This window comes from Emydura macquarii, unplaced genomic scaffold, assembly GCF_026122565.2.
Source record: "Emydura macquarii macquarii isolate MOO-44397 ecotype Brisbane River unplaced genomic scaffold, CSIRO-AGI_Emac_v2 contig_2897, whole genome shotgun sequence".
NCBI lineage: Eukaryota > Metazoa > Chordata > Testudines > Chelidae > Emydura > Emydura macquarii.
The window spans coordinates 22,309,233-22,324,706 of record NW_027133034.1 but is presented as its reverse complement, the minus strand read 5'-3'; the positions used below and the strand labels follow the sequence as shown (position 1 = coordinate 22,324,706).

Here is a 15,474-nt window from a genome sequence, read left to right as displayed (position 1 = left end):
ACTGACATAGAGGTTTATGAAGGATGGAAAGTAAAATTACAGGCCTTTGATTTGAGAATATCAGTTTGAGAATATCACTTTGTGAATGCAGCTGTTGTGTTTTACTTGTAAAGTCATAAATTCAGTCTGAAATGTGTTTGCCTCCATGAATCACAGGTGTCATTTTAAGAGTTGCAGTTTTCACTTGGAATAACTGTTGCACTAAAATTTCATAGCAAATGAAAGAAAGCGTGTGACTTTTAAGCCTGTTTTAAGCACTATCTTCAAGTCAATTTCCAGATCTCAAAAATGACAAAAGTATGTAGACTTTTTCACTCAAATTTTGCACACTCAAATTTCTAGGGAGAACTTTGTCAAACACAGTGTTCTGATTTGTACATGGATGTGTTATTTTAACCTGGGTTTAGAATTAAAATGAAATTACCAGTATTCAAAAGAAATGTATTCAGCAACATTTTTGGTAGGTTTGTTTAAGAAAATATTTTTGTAGACTGTAAAAATTACAATGAACCACTTACTAGCTGTCAAATTTAAATATGAAGCATTGTACATTAATTGCTCAAAAATATATCAGTGGCATGGTTCCCACTGCATTATGCATGCTTTATTTTATTATTGATTGGTCTAGATTTTGCTTCTAACTTATTTCCCATTCATATCTTGGTAGGTACTGTAATTCTTCAGTGCTTTGTCCTTAATTTCAGACTGGTCATTTCTGTCTCATGTCCTGGATGTTTTTCTAACATTTTAAACAGAAAATGTATGCTTTCTTAAAAGAGCATGTGGATTGTTGAGGGCCTTTTGTGAGTTCAGGGATTGCAATATGAGTAATCCTTTCTTCTTTAAGTGGTCCCATTCATTCCAATGAGGTCACTTCCATAAGTAAAGGTTTCAGTATCAACCCATTGGCTTGGATTTGGCTCCTACAACTGAAGGTTGGGATTCAAGCACAAAAGTTAAAAATTCATACAAGTTTTATCCTTCCTTTTTAGTTTTAAACATATATTTGAGTTGATTGATGTAGCAGGGGGAGGAGAGAGAGAACAATATTATATCGTGATACTATAAGACACGGTTTATTAAATTTAATTTAGATTTTCAATGGTAGTGTGAAAATGTAAGTTTTGTAAGCAATAATAAGGGGAAAAAACCCTTTTCCCCTTAACGAGAGATCTTTTAAGCCAGTCAGGATGCTGAAAAACTAAAGCATTTACAAAAATCAATTCAAAATATATGCAAATCCCAATTTTGCTATGGACATCGGACCCCTGGAAAGCAACATGACTGCTCCTTGAGGGAAAATACCGCCATAAAACTAAGACAACAAAATAACAAATATTGTATTTGCCTTTTGCCATAACTCTTAAGAGGGAAGAAAGAGTGTAGTTCTCTTTATAGCTTTTCAAACTGAATTTAGGGGATAGTTAATAAAATGTAGTTGGTCTTTTTATTGCATATTCCATTCAACAGAGTATGGACTGCTCTTCAGTGCCTGGCTCTGTCTGGGGGAGATGGTGATTTGGAGCCGGCGTAGCTAATCCCAGAACTACTACTTCAGTCTTTGGCTAATATGCAAGACAGTCAGTACCTTGTCTCCTGTAAATTTGGGTTGATCTTCAAAGTGTTGAACTGGGATCTACGCAGATGTCTTGACTTGTACAATTCTGAATTCTCTGGCTCTCAACTTAGTTTATTGAACTTGACTCTGTGAGTTGGCAACACAGTGCCCTGCAGTCTGTTAAGTGAGTCTCAGCTGCATTAGCAACCAATCATTCTTAGCCGTTCAGTTACATCATCTGACGTTCAAGCTCTGTAGCATATAAACTCATGTATGGTATTTCTTAGTAGTTTTGCTTATTCTGTGCATGTCTAGATTTCCCTTACAAATATGGACAATCTATTTTCCCGCCAGGTAGGCCTATCAGCTGATTGTAATAAATCAAAAGGTCCCTGTATACAGCTTCAGGGTTGTCCTATTGGAAGTAACGATGTAAATGGTCCTGATACATTCTTACAGAAGTTTTACAGACTATGAGTAATGTTTAGACAACTGAGAGATTGGAAAATATCACTTTACAAAATAGATTATGGTTTATTTAGTAATTCAGTGTTGTGCTCTATCACAGTTTGAAACAATTGATTAGAGGGACAGGTCCTTACACGTGAATGTCAGTGTCTGTAACATTGGAAATACTGTGGCTGTGCCTAGTCTCCTACTGAAGCTCACCTATAACTTCTGTTATTAGTAATGGGAGTTCTGTGTGTGAATCTATAGTGGAATAGTGTGCACAACCGACCCTGGAAAGCAAACTTCACAGAGTAGCCTCCAGTTCTCCCTTCAAGGGAGGATTCTTGAGCATGCACAGGGGGGAAAAGACATGCCTTGCAATCCTTATGCAGTTCTAGGCTCCATGGTGGGATATTAGGTTCTATCTGCCATCCTGAGGGCAGTTACATAAGGAGCTAGTCCTTCCAAATAGCTCTCTGGGTCTTCTCTCACCAGCAGGCACCACAGAGAGAGAGATATATGTAGCCACATGCTTTCCTGTATGGAGCGTTCTGCCTTACCCTTGACACAGTTAAAAAGCACAGAGTAGGGAATTAATTCTGCAGGAACTAAAAATATGCTGATTCTTTGATTATGTTTCAGTATATTAATGGGTGCTCGTGCCCCTTATGCATGTGAGATCAGCCATTTTTGAATAGCAGTGTTCGTCAGAGTGGCATGTGTATCTTATTCCTTCTTGTGTTCCTGTATGAGGGCATAAAGGGTGGGGTGGCTCCACCTCTTCTCACGTATGGGAGCAAGACAGGACCTTGTGGATGTCCCATCTGCTAGTCTGTAGCTCCAACTATTCCAATCCAATTCTTTAGAACTCTTCTACTTCACATGTGATGGACTGCTGTGAATGAACTTAACCCATTTGTCCTGATTTTTGATGGTTAGACTCACTTTTACACCCCACTCCATAAAGAGCATCTCAACATAGCAGACTCTAAGTCTTCGGGCTTCAATCCCTGCCCTTCTTGTTGTGATGGGCTGATCTCGTTAAAAGATGGGCATACCAGACGTCTCTTCTGCTTGGACAAGAGTAATTTATTGGATAGATGCTCAGTGTACCAGTCATTCTCTTTGAGAACTTGCAAGTTGTGGAATACTCAACTGAAACTGCATTTCCTGGATTAATAAATGACTGTCTCTTCAGACCTCAAAATAGTTACAAGAACATAGCAGTATCAGAAAAAAAGAAACCTGCGAGCACCCCATCCCACAGATTTGTTGTGCCTAAAATCAGTGTGGAGATGACCCCAGCAGTAATCAAAGACCCAGCACTGATGTTGACACCATCAGCATGGAAGCTAGCACTTTCACCTCTGGTACCCAAGTCTGGCACTGAGAGAAGCAACCCTGAGAATAAGGGCAGAGCCTCCAGATGGAGTTCAGTGTCTTCTCATACAGAAAGATCACATGAGGCCTGCAAGGAGAAAGCCACTAAGGCTATGCCCTAGACTGGAGCTGGAGGTTTAATTTCCAACTTCAGGAGAGAGATCCATGCTAGCTCTAATCAAGCTAGCATTCTAAAAATAGAAGCATAGCTTCTGTGAGACAAGTGGTGAGAGGGCCTAGCTGCCCAAGTACAAATCTTTCCAAGATGCTGAGTATGCGCTGCTCCAGAGGACACATGGGCCTCATTTCCTTGCCATGTGCCTTCCTGCTACTTGTCCTCCAAGCCACTTCTTGCCTTTTCACCAATTTCCCCTGATCCCCAAGGTAATATCCCAGGTCAGATGGGACAAGAATACTGCTTGCCTGTCACCTACGGTGGGCTCCACAGTGACACACTCAGAGAAGAAGCAAGTTACTTACTGTACACTAACAGTGATTCTTAGAGATGTTGTAGACCAGTGGTTCTCAGCCAAGCGTACATGTATCCCTGGGGTACACAGAAGTCTTCCAGGGGATACATCAACTCATCTAGATATTTGCCTAGTTTTACAACAGGCTACATAAAAAGCACTAGTGAAATCAATACAAACTAAAATTTCCTATAGACAATGACTTGTTTATACTGTTCTTTATACTATACATTGAAATGTAAATACAATATTTATATTCCAATCGATATATAATTATATGGTAAAAATGAGAAAGTAAGCAATTTTTCTGTGATACTGTGCTGTGACACTTTTTTGTATTTTTATGTCCAATTTAATAAGCACGTAGCTTTTAAGTGAGGTGAAACTTGGGGCATGCAAGACAAATCAGACTCCTGAAAGGGGTACAATAGTCAGGAAAGGTGGAGAGCCATTGTTGTAGATAGTATGGATCCTATTGCTCCCCCCTCCCCCCAATCCCTGCTTTTCAGAGTCCTCAGCCATGCAGTCTTCTAATAGTGAGGGAACTGAGGGAGGGTCATGGCTGTATGGGAGTGTGAAGAGGCACAGGTCACATATACGGCCCCGATGAATACAACTATTCAAAATACTCTGATCTCATGTACATAAAGTGCATGCATGCTTACAGTGGATCTGTACACTGACTACATCTCAAAGAACCACAGTTAGTATATAGTGTAATCATTCTTTCCTGAGGGGATGTATGCCATTTAGAATGCCACTTAGTCTCGCCAGCTCTGTGTCTAGATCCTGCTTTCCTTCCCCACCTGGGGATTCCTATCCATAAGTTACATCTGTGGAAAGTCTTTCATGGGTTCAGCAGAAGAAGGGGTCATGCTGCAAACTGCTCCTCCTCCACTCCCCTTTATGTTCTCTGTCTCAGTTCCATCTTCTTCTGCCAAGTACGTGGTGAGGAGAACTGGGCTTATTATCACTAGTCTAATGAGGTATACTATTTATCAGGGTTTTTGTAGTTGTTTTTGGGGTTGGAGGGGTGTTATCTTTTTTTAAGTGTTTGTTTTCTCAGAGATGGTGGGCCCATTCCACCTCTGACAGCAGAAAATTCTTCCAGACTAGGGCCTCAGTGACACAAACTGCCCCTGGTCTCTGCTCTGAATGAGAGGGAGCAGGCCAACACTTCCCACAAAGTGAATGGAAGGAGGTGGGACTAAAATGTCTATCAGACGGGTTGAGCTAGCACACCTCTCAGGCAGCTGCCACCATGCAATTCCCTGCCACTTGTGGCTGGAATTGTAATCTGCTTCTTCCAATGGAACATAGGGTGAATTCCAGCTTCAGAGTAACTGTTTGTCTGGGTTAAAAAATCTCTCTCTACCCTCCCTAGGGGTAAACTGAACCTAGTATGTTGGAAAACTTGAGCATGACCTAGTGCTGTATTTATTTCCAGTAAAGTTGTGATTACACTTGTATTTTGGTCATGTGCCAAGACTGATGGTGTGTTTTATAAAACTAAAAATGATAATACTACTGTACACCCAAAAAAGCTTTCCTATGACACTGTTGTTTGCAAAACATTATAAAGTTAAAACCAGATTATGTGCTAAATCTAACCAATCACAGTTTTTGCTTACTTGTCCGTTGTGGAAAACTAAATATTTGCTTTTGAAGCTAAGCTGCTGTCTGCTAAACATCTTCTGTTAGCATTTTTCCCCAGTAAATAGAAGTATTCCCAACCTCTGTTCACTAGTTAGGCTTTTCTGTGGTTAGAAAATAGACATACTACTTGCTATTTTTTTCATGGGAGAAATGGAGACTAGGGAGCTGGGACACATTTTACTTCCAATATTTGCCTTCACAGTAGCGCTCCCTGATGGGTACGATAGCAGTCCCTATCCTTGAGAGTGCAGGGACTGCTCCCTCTTAACACTGGCGTTAACCACCCCAGTGGAGGCAGGGGAATAGGTGGAGTTGGAGCTGGTCAGATGGCAGCAGGCTGTACCACCCTAAGGGTTGGTTCAGTGTGTGCTCTCCCTCTGTATGCCAAGCAGCTCAGATAGGAATTGTCTCCTGATGCACAGGAGTGCTTCTTAGTCAGTGTGGCTCTGTGCTTTTTCCCATGCAGATCAATGACTAAATGCCACACTCTGACCTCAACTGAATACCTGTCTGACCAGAATCACCTTTATCCACATGGAGATTTTGTTCTGCAGAAAGCAGAAATAAATAGGTATAGAACAAGAATAAAACTACTGGTGTACGAAAGGATGTTCGGTGACAAAGCAGAGCAGGGTGGTTCGAAAGCAATTACGAAGGGACAGATTTGTTACACTTTGGTCTATCTTGTGGTTTCTCTTTCACCATTAAAAATTCTAGCAGTCATATGCTTCTTGTTATCATTTAGTTTAATGGTCTTACTTGGTGAATTATTACTTGTCAGGGATATTTTAGTGAAATAACTATCTCAATTCTCATTAAAAATTATTAGATGGCATCTCTCTAGATTTTAAAATGCTCAGTTCTGCAAACAGTTTCTTACCTCTTTATCAATCACCTTTAAAACTCTGAGGCCTCCTCTCAGAAATCTTATCTACATTGAGAATAATCCTTTAAGTCATGCCAGTTGCTCCTTGTGTTCAAACAGGAGACATTTGATATAACTCTTCTCAGCTTGAAAAGTTCCTCTTATTCCTCCATTGTTTCTCCTATTGTTGTCACCAATGTTCCTGTATCTTGATGGCCATCCCAGCCAAGAAGAGCTACATTTAGCTTCTTCAAGGAAGGTTTTCAAGAAAGCATATACAGATTTATAAAGTGATGAAGCTGTGCAGATAGGCCAGAAAGCCAGTATTGCAATGTACCTGTAACAAAAGACAAAGGTTTGAGGGGGAATGTAAAAGAAATTAAAATAATCATGAACTAGCAAAATGCTTCAAAGGACATATTACACAATCTCAGTCGTCATGTGTATAAATTCAAGATTATAAGACCAAAAGGGATCACTATGATCATCTTCTAGTCTGACCTCCTGTATAACACAGGCCATGGAACTTCTCCAAAATAATTCCTGTTTGGACTAGACCATATCTTGTAGAAAAACATTCAGTCTTGATTTACAAATTGGCAGTGGTGGTGAATCCAACAAGACCATTGATAAGTTGCTCTAATGATTAATTACACTCACTGTTAAAAATGTGTGCCTTATTTCTAGTCTGAATTTGTCTAGCTTCAGCTTCCAGCCCATTATATCTAGTTATACCTTATGTTTTGTAGCTATCTGTTCACCAATACCAACTTCCTTTTGAAAGACTCTAATAGTTGCTTTAATGAATGGTAATTTATTGATTTATTGATTGATTTGACAGACTATTCTAAAAGGATATCAGTAGTAATGCAGAGCATACTGAAATGATAGGCATATCCTAATTGCAGCTTGTTTAAACAGTGGTTACACCACCATGTCTTTAATATATGTTTCTATGTTCACTTAGTCCAGAAGTACTTTACCTACTCTAATTTTCAATGTGTCAAACTATGGGATTTCCACTATTTCCTTAGGGGGACAACTCTACAGTCTAATAGATGTCATCCTTGGGATGTTTTTCCTAATAGTAAGGGTTTTTGTTTGTTTGTTTGTTTGTTTTTCTGTTTTTAATTTCAGCCCATTGTTCTTGGAGAGAAAAAGCAGCCTGCTCTTGTGCCATCCTAATTAATGTATCTCCCTCCCTGATACTTAATACCTTTCACATATTTTTAACTTGGTCATTGTTTATTTTGGGGAAAAGTTGATCTACATGTAAGTTATTTCTAGAGCTGTGTGAAGTTGGTGAAAACTTTTTTGATAATTTTTTAAGGAATTTTTTGCCATTTCCTTTGAAAGGATATTGCAATCCTCCAATTCACTTTTCTGAAAATAGATTTTTAATGACTAGGAAAAAATATAAAAAATGCAGTCTTTGAAGCTAATTCTCTTTGAAATAAGCTCATTTTCATTTTGGGGGGCCTGTCTTAATCACATAATGCAAATAGTTTAATTGGTGCCAATGGAACTATTCATGTAAGTAAAGCAAGCCTGTTTTCATTAGAAAAAAGGTCCATTTATGAATGAAAAATGGGCCTATTTTGTTTGTTTGTAATAGAATGAAAAAACCTCATACTATAAGTAGGTTTGATTGTGAATATTTCATATACATCTAGTTTAAATGTACAAGTAGATGATTTCAAAGAGAAGTTAATATCCCTGTAATGGCAGCAATATTTGAGAAGTTGTAAACTCCTCCGTATGGAATAACTCCACTTACCTCCTTGTTTAAGAGTCACACTTGACAAAATCTCTTTAATGTGCAGATTGAAGAAATTCTTCTTGAGAACATGTGACAATTCTAGTCTAGATAATATAGTAGGTAGGTGAGTATATAGCTACATACCTGGTTATGGAACAAGGGAAATTTTTTGTCATTTAAAGAACTCTTTCCTAAACATATGTTGTGGGGTATTCCCTTACCATGTTCTGTCCTCGGAGGGGGGACAGAATGCAGTGTTTTAGGGAAAAAGGAGGGTTTCTACTCTGAAATATTTTCCAACTTCAGATACATTACATATCTCCCCTCAACAGAAAAATGAACGAGAGAAATGTACAATGTTTGGATTCACTTTCTTGTCCTCTTGAGGCAACACTCCCCTTTTTTTACACAGAGAATTATAAACCAAAGAATGCACACTCCATATTTATCACTAACCACAACTTTGGAACCCCATGTGTGCATAATATAAAGAAATGTTGCTGAAGGAAGTGTTGCTATGACAAGGATATTTATGTAATAAGGAAGCACTAGAAGGTATAGCTCTGTTTGATAGCCCATTGCAAACACTGTTTTTCCTCTGGCATGGGTTGATGGATGGGATGAACAGAAAACAAGACAAATTATATTAAGCACCAGTGCAGAAAGTTTGAATAGCCCTAGTTAAAACTTGGAGCCAATAATACTTTCTTTATTTGGTATTGAGCACAGATTAACTTTGGCTTATGTCTGAGACAAAACTATGTTCCACCATCATTTAGGAGGGGAGTTGCATGATATCTGGTGTCAAACACAGCTACTGTCCTGTGTAGACAGAGCTTGGTAGTCTGTTGAAAAAAGTGGTATTACAAAAGTGACTTGTAATAATACCAAGGACAGAGGTTTATTCTTGTGTGTTCTGATGAAGTTTCTGTTTGGTCTCCCTCTTCATTTATGTATACATACATGTATCATTTAGAGGGAGTGTTTGTCATTTAATTTAGCTATCATCTGCATGTCAATGAGGCTCAAAGTCTATGGAAAGAATTAGCTGGTTGAAAATGTTTATACAAGTTTTCTGCAAATGCAATTGACATGAAAATCACCCTATCTGAATCAATTGTCTTTTGAGCTATTGTGCAGCCAAGCAAGAGTGTTAACATTACATGACTGTGGAATATTTCATATTATCAGTGAACGGTCGTGTAGTAGTTTAAAGTGAATACAAATATAAATTAATCAAATTCAGCAAATCAAATATCTCTGTTCAAACAGATCAGCTGAACTTTTATTTATTTTGATACTTTCATAAAGATTTAGCATACAATGCATTAGCTTTTGCAGAGTACATGAGGCATGTATATTGTTTCAATTTTAAAATAACAAATATTAATTTCCATCACTTTGGTTTCTCCTTCAGGACTAATTAAAACAAACAAGTTTATTTTTCTAGGCACTGTTCCAAAATGTGCAAGTGCATGCATTCTGGTTTAATGCTTTGAGTATGATTTTTCTTTTGCTTAAGTCTCTAAGGAGATACAAACGTATGTCTGAAAATGGAAAGTATTTATTACTATCAAATGCAGATTGGTACTTGACAAACTTTGTGGTCTATCTACAAAAGTGTGTTACAATTCAGCTCAATCAGTTGCCTAAACATTAACTGGTTTTGTTTTTTTAATATATGGGTAGTTCAAAAATTTTTGAGCGGGGGTATAAAGGTGAATTATTTTCTTTTTAAATATTTAAAATATGCAGTAAAAACTTGTTCATGAGAGAACTTACAGGAATAGTAATGAAAACCAGAAGACCTATGAAACACCAGCTAAATATCTGTCTTCCTACAGTCTCCCAACTCTGTAGAGCCAGGATTTCACCCACTGAATAGTACCTTACTTCTAGAGTCAGGGTATATCTACTCTTTAAAATGCTGCAGCTGCACACTTTAGAGTAGACACGATGTACGCTGGGTTCTCCCATCAGTGTAGGTAATGCACTTCCCCGAGAGGTGGTAGCTAATGCTTCTACACCAAGGGTATAACTACATCTCTTGGATATGGATTTTTCACACTCCTGAGAGATTTAGGAGTACCAATGTAAGTTCCTAGTGTAGACCAGCCCTAAGTAAGTATTCAGAGTAACATGCTATTCAACATAAGTAACGGTATCAAGATTTTGCCCTGATGAGCATACTTTACACTCATTCCTAGCTTCTAGATATGCAAGTTATATACAGACTGAAAATTGTGCCTCGCGGTAACCACTAAGGCTATGTCTACACTGCACGCTACTGGCAACAGCCTGTAGGGGGGGTGTAGCTACACACCTCAGTGAAAATCAGGCTGCATCCACACTGATGTGCAGTTACACGTGGCAGTGAAAGGCTCTGGTGGGGGGAGGCAGAGGGGAAAGGCTCCAACAGCAGAGACCTGCCAGAGCCTTTCTCCGCTGCCTGGCCCCTGCCAGCCTTTCCTTGCTACTGGAGACTTTCCCAGCGGGGAAAGACACTAGGAGTGGGACACTACACTGCTAAAAATAGCAGTGTAGAGGAGGGGAAGCTTAGAGATGTAGAGAGTCCTGTAGGGTATATACCCTAAAAGTTCAGGCATGTCTTTACTCAGCTAAGCAATGCCTCACTGTCTACACTGCTATTTATACCTGTGCTAGGGATGTGTGCAGTTTATGTAGTCTTTGTGTCACTATAAGAACTGTGAAGTTTAGATGTACCCTTAAAGTGCCTAATACTAAAATAAATCAGGTTGTGGAGGATTTTCCACGATGGATGGTGTGGAAGCTTTGTATACCTCAGGATGTCTTGAGGATTACGTGCACACATGTGTGCACACACGCTTTTTTTCACTTGGCCTCCTTTGATACCCCCTTAGCACAGCTTCTGTCTTTCCAGCCAGGGATTGGATGGAACTGTTTATAAACTTTGGCTGAAGGGGTCACTGCTCTACAGCATAAAACTGTCATTTCCCCCCTCGGCATTTCTAAACTTCTATTAATTTCAATAGGAGCAGAGTTGGGCCCAGAATTTTCAATTCTCCCTTTCCAGGACTGAGTATGGTGTTTCTACAGGCTCTTGTGTCTATAATTCAGTCTTTTAAGTTATTTTTTAAAATAGAATCTCTTAATTGTTTTAACATTAGTATGCTCTGTCCCATTCCCTATCAGTAAGATTTGTATAATGATTGTAGTTGTCTGCTGATTAAAAGCAGGGCTTTCACTGTGACTTGCTTCAGAAGTACTATACCATTATAAATTGCTGATGTGAACTTTTGAACTCAGGGAAACTTCTGAATAAATGTGATAAGGGATAAGGTAATCCTGGTCTCAGAATTCACTTCTCCAGTGAAACAAATTACGTCATTTTCAACCCAGTTTTTCATTTTTCTTACAATATATTGTTCCTTCAAATTCACCTCAGGTCTTTAAAATAACCCCTTTATTCTTTTGTATTTTGAGGTTGACTGTGCAGATAAATGCCCCTTGTACTATATATTTTTCTTGGCTTGCTTAAAAGGGAGAAAAAAAATTAAATAAAACAAGCTAGTACTAGAGAGATTCTTAGTCAGTGAGAGAAAACCCAGACATTGCACTTGACAAGTAATAGAAACAATGTTATTTAACATAATTTTTTAAAACAAGAAAAAACCCTGAGAGCTCCAAAACCCAGAAAGATGGGTTGAATAGTACACTAGAGATTGCATTGTAGTACTACGATCCCTCATTAGAATTATTACTTTCAAAATAGTGTCACAGAATGTCAGGTTGTCATGTTATTTGAATGTGTGATGCTGAAATAAAGTACTTTAGCTGCAAATCAGCTGTCAATTTGAGTAACAACTTCTCAGTTTTCATTCCCAGGCTGGTGTATTTAAATCTCTAATGATGAAACAGTTATTTTCCCTTAGAGTTATTGAGGAGAATGTAAATATAAATAAGTAAGTTGTATTTTTTTCTGTGTGGTTTAATTCATCCCAAATGGGAAAATTAAACTGTAATCCATGTACCTGACACACAAATAGAGCTGCAAGCTATCAGTTGTTAATATTTTGTATCGTGGTAGCACCCAGAGTCTTTAATCAGTACTGGGACTTCATTGTACTAGGCACTGTACAAATAGTTTTTTGTGATTTATATACTTCTTTTTATGGTCTGCATCCAAAACTCCAAGAAGACATCAGTGTATGGCACTTAAAGCCATACGTGGACCTCCTTCAAGCAAAGTTGTATCCAGAGCCTCAGCCAAAGCTTATTGGGAGTCTTTCTGTTGACTTCCCTGGGTTTTGGATTAGGACCGTGCTGCCCATGTTCCCTCTGTTTGATTCTCTACTGTATACACACCCTTCTCCCACTATAGCAGTGCTCTTGAATGTGTTACGGTGCTTTCCTTTAGGCTCAAGATGCAGGATTGCTGAGATTGCCATTACAGGGCCAAATTATCCTACATGGTACTCTTCTGAAGCGAGTGGAGTTCCAGCAGGGATTAATCTGATCCAGAGTCCCTGATAATTTCTGACTGCTGCCAGAATTTACTGTAAATCTGCCTTCCTGAACTGTATGCTTTTAATTGTGTTCTGGGGTCTAAAGTCCATTCAGAAACGACTGAACAGAATAATTCGCACCATTCTGTTGGGTTTAAACTGAAGAAGATTGGTTATATTTTGTTAGCTCTTTCTAAGGGCTAAATTAAGTCAACCTTAGCTAAGTCAACATACAGCCAGCACAGCGGGGATATGAACCACAACAGTAATTACTATGACCCCTCTGTTGGGTGGTACACTTCCTCACCAGGAGCATTTCCACCAACTTAACTGAGAAAGGCATTGTAGGGCACTGACAACTGGCGCCTCTCCCCAGCTCCAGGCTCACACCTGGGCCCCCACTCTGGGACTATCAGCCAACATGCAATTTAAGTAATGCAGTATCTACACAGATACTGCGTCATCCTAGCTACATTGGACCTAAGCACTACGCTTCTCATGGATGTGTAGTGGGCAACTTATGTCAGCAGGAGAAAGGTTGTAGTGTAGACACTTACAGACTTAGGTAGACGTAAGCTGCCTTAGGTCCATCTAACTCTGTAGTGTAGACCAGGCCTTAATGTTCATTATGGGATTAAGTTGTATTATACTTATCAGGTTTCAAGCATTGCTTTCTAACAGGCATTCATTTGTACTGCATACCCAAAATAAAGATGTAAAACCTTTCCATTATGCCTGTAAAGCTTGTTTATCTTAGAACTACATATCTAATGCTCAAGAGAGGGCAATAAGTTTATTTTTGACCTCAGACCTATAATTGTGTAAAGTAACATTAGTCTCTAATTAAAAACCAACCATCATATTACTGTGGGATTTAGAGCATAAATCTTTAATATTAGCTTTTGCACATGTGCACTTAAGGAAGCCTCGTCTTTTGTCAACCAAAAGTATTTACATTTTAGTTACTTTATATTTGATTGAAAGTTTCAGTAAATCCCCAAATACTTTAGCATAATAGTTTTGAGATGTGGAAAATAGTTTACTGTTTATCCTTCAGCTGTATTTCTTAAAATCATAACCCAAATGTATATTGAAGTAATATCAAACCTCTTTTTAATTGTTGTTCTTGTATCCATAAATAAATACGTTAGCACACAGCCCTCATTACCAGTGATTTATTGGTTTGTTTTGTCTTCAACAAAGGACATTTCCCTCTTCCACCTCCCCCCCTCCTCCTCTTGGTTTTAGTTCTTCACTCAAAGAACAGTTAGAGACCATTCTAGGTTGAGGAAGGCTGGATGAAAATCCTTTCTGAAGCAGCTCATTTCACCTATAAGCTTAGCACGAGGGGTCGTTGCAGAGCATTTTTACTCCAAGGCTTTTGCAGTTTGTCCAATATGTGGATCAAGAAACTGAACGATGTATCTGCTGCCCTTTTCTTTCTGCCTTCCCTCCCACTCCTTTTTTTCTTCACTCTGTCAACTTCCCTCTCTTACTCACCCACCTGCACTAACATACACAGTGTGTGAACAAGAGTAAGTAAGATGCATGAGGTAGAAGGTCACACTACACATCTGTGATTGGGACTTCTGGCACCTTGGAGTTTGCTGTTGAAAGAGACGTATTTTTGCCATTCTTTTCCCATTTCTGATATATCAAAAAGGTAAAGTGAAAGAATGATTTAATGCTTATTTTATTCGGCATTATTATAATAATGTGTTACTGCAGGCAAGTATTACCTGAGCACCACTTCTGTTTTACTTTTTAAAAAAGTAAATTCATTTCTTAATTTTTCATCCCCCTCTAGCTCACCCTCCCAAAAGGAAGACTTTTTTAAGATGGCTTCTTCAAGGACAACTTGGATATCAAATTTCTTTTTCCAGCAGGAAAATATGGGTGTCATTACTGTAGCCATGTTACGGTTACTGTGCTTTTCCCAAAAAGCAGTAAGTGACAGATACCTGATTAAGTAGAACCAAAAGAGAAATATAACAAGGGAGGCCACATCATCCATTTCTTCTGCTTTTTTGTGTTATTTAAAAGAAAATTGAAGCAGGATTCCAGTTTTCATCTTCAGCCTCAGAAAAGATGTGTTAGTCAGGCAGTACATCCAAGATTTTTAAATAATAGTCAGTTGTTTCTCCAGCAGGTAATAAATAATTAAATTTCCCTGGTATTTTTGGTTGGCAAAAGCTACCAGATAATAGAATTCCTCCCCACGCCTTTTTTCTTTTTACCATTTTATCATGAATTACTTTCTCTCTCTTTCTCCTTAGCTTGTTTTTTATTTTGTGTGTATAGGTAACAGGATTTAAGTTCTGATCAGTCAAGTTTATTTGGGAGGACGGGTAGCAAAGAGCAACCCAATATTTTGGGGAAACAACAAGCATTATTTTCTCATATCTGAACTGAAAGGGGAAGGTGGTTTTAGCAAAACTGCACAATCTCTAAGTTATTTGATGTTTAGCATTAATTGCAATACAGTGCATGTGAGAGATTATTTATTGTACCAATATCATATTTCCATGTTCTTTAATTAAATTATATTCTTGAGCTTTCTCACAATAGCAGTGTCCCATGAAATGATAAAAACACCCCTTGGGTACATACATATGGAATCTGGTGGGTTTTGTTTTTTTCAATATTGCATTCTATCAACAGGCTGGATTATTTTATGGGTTCATCTCACCTGTTGGAGTAATATGTATGTGGACCAACTCACCAGACAGAAAACATCTTTTTTTGGATGACATTTTTATAGGAACTCTTAAGTCCAAAACCTTTCTAAGGAGCAAAATACTTTTGGGAAAACTGACCAGTTAAAAAACATGGAACTTTCTGCTGTCACA

At 38.4% G+C, this 15,474-nt stretch overlaps 1 protein-coding gene across 1 annotated transcript in view; it reads left to right on the top strand.

Annotated features, from left to right (window-relative positions):
• Positions 1-15,474, top strand: part of SNCAIP (synuclein alpha interacting protein) — a 101,220-nt gene that overhangs the window by 14,749 nt on the left and 70,997 nt on the right. The window lies entirely within an intron of this gene.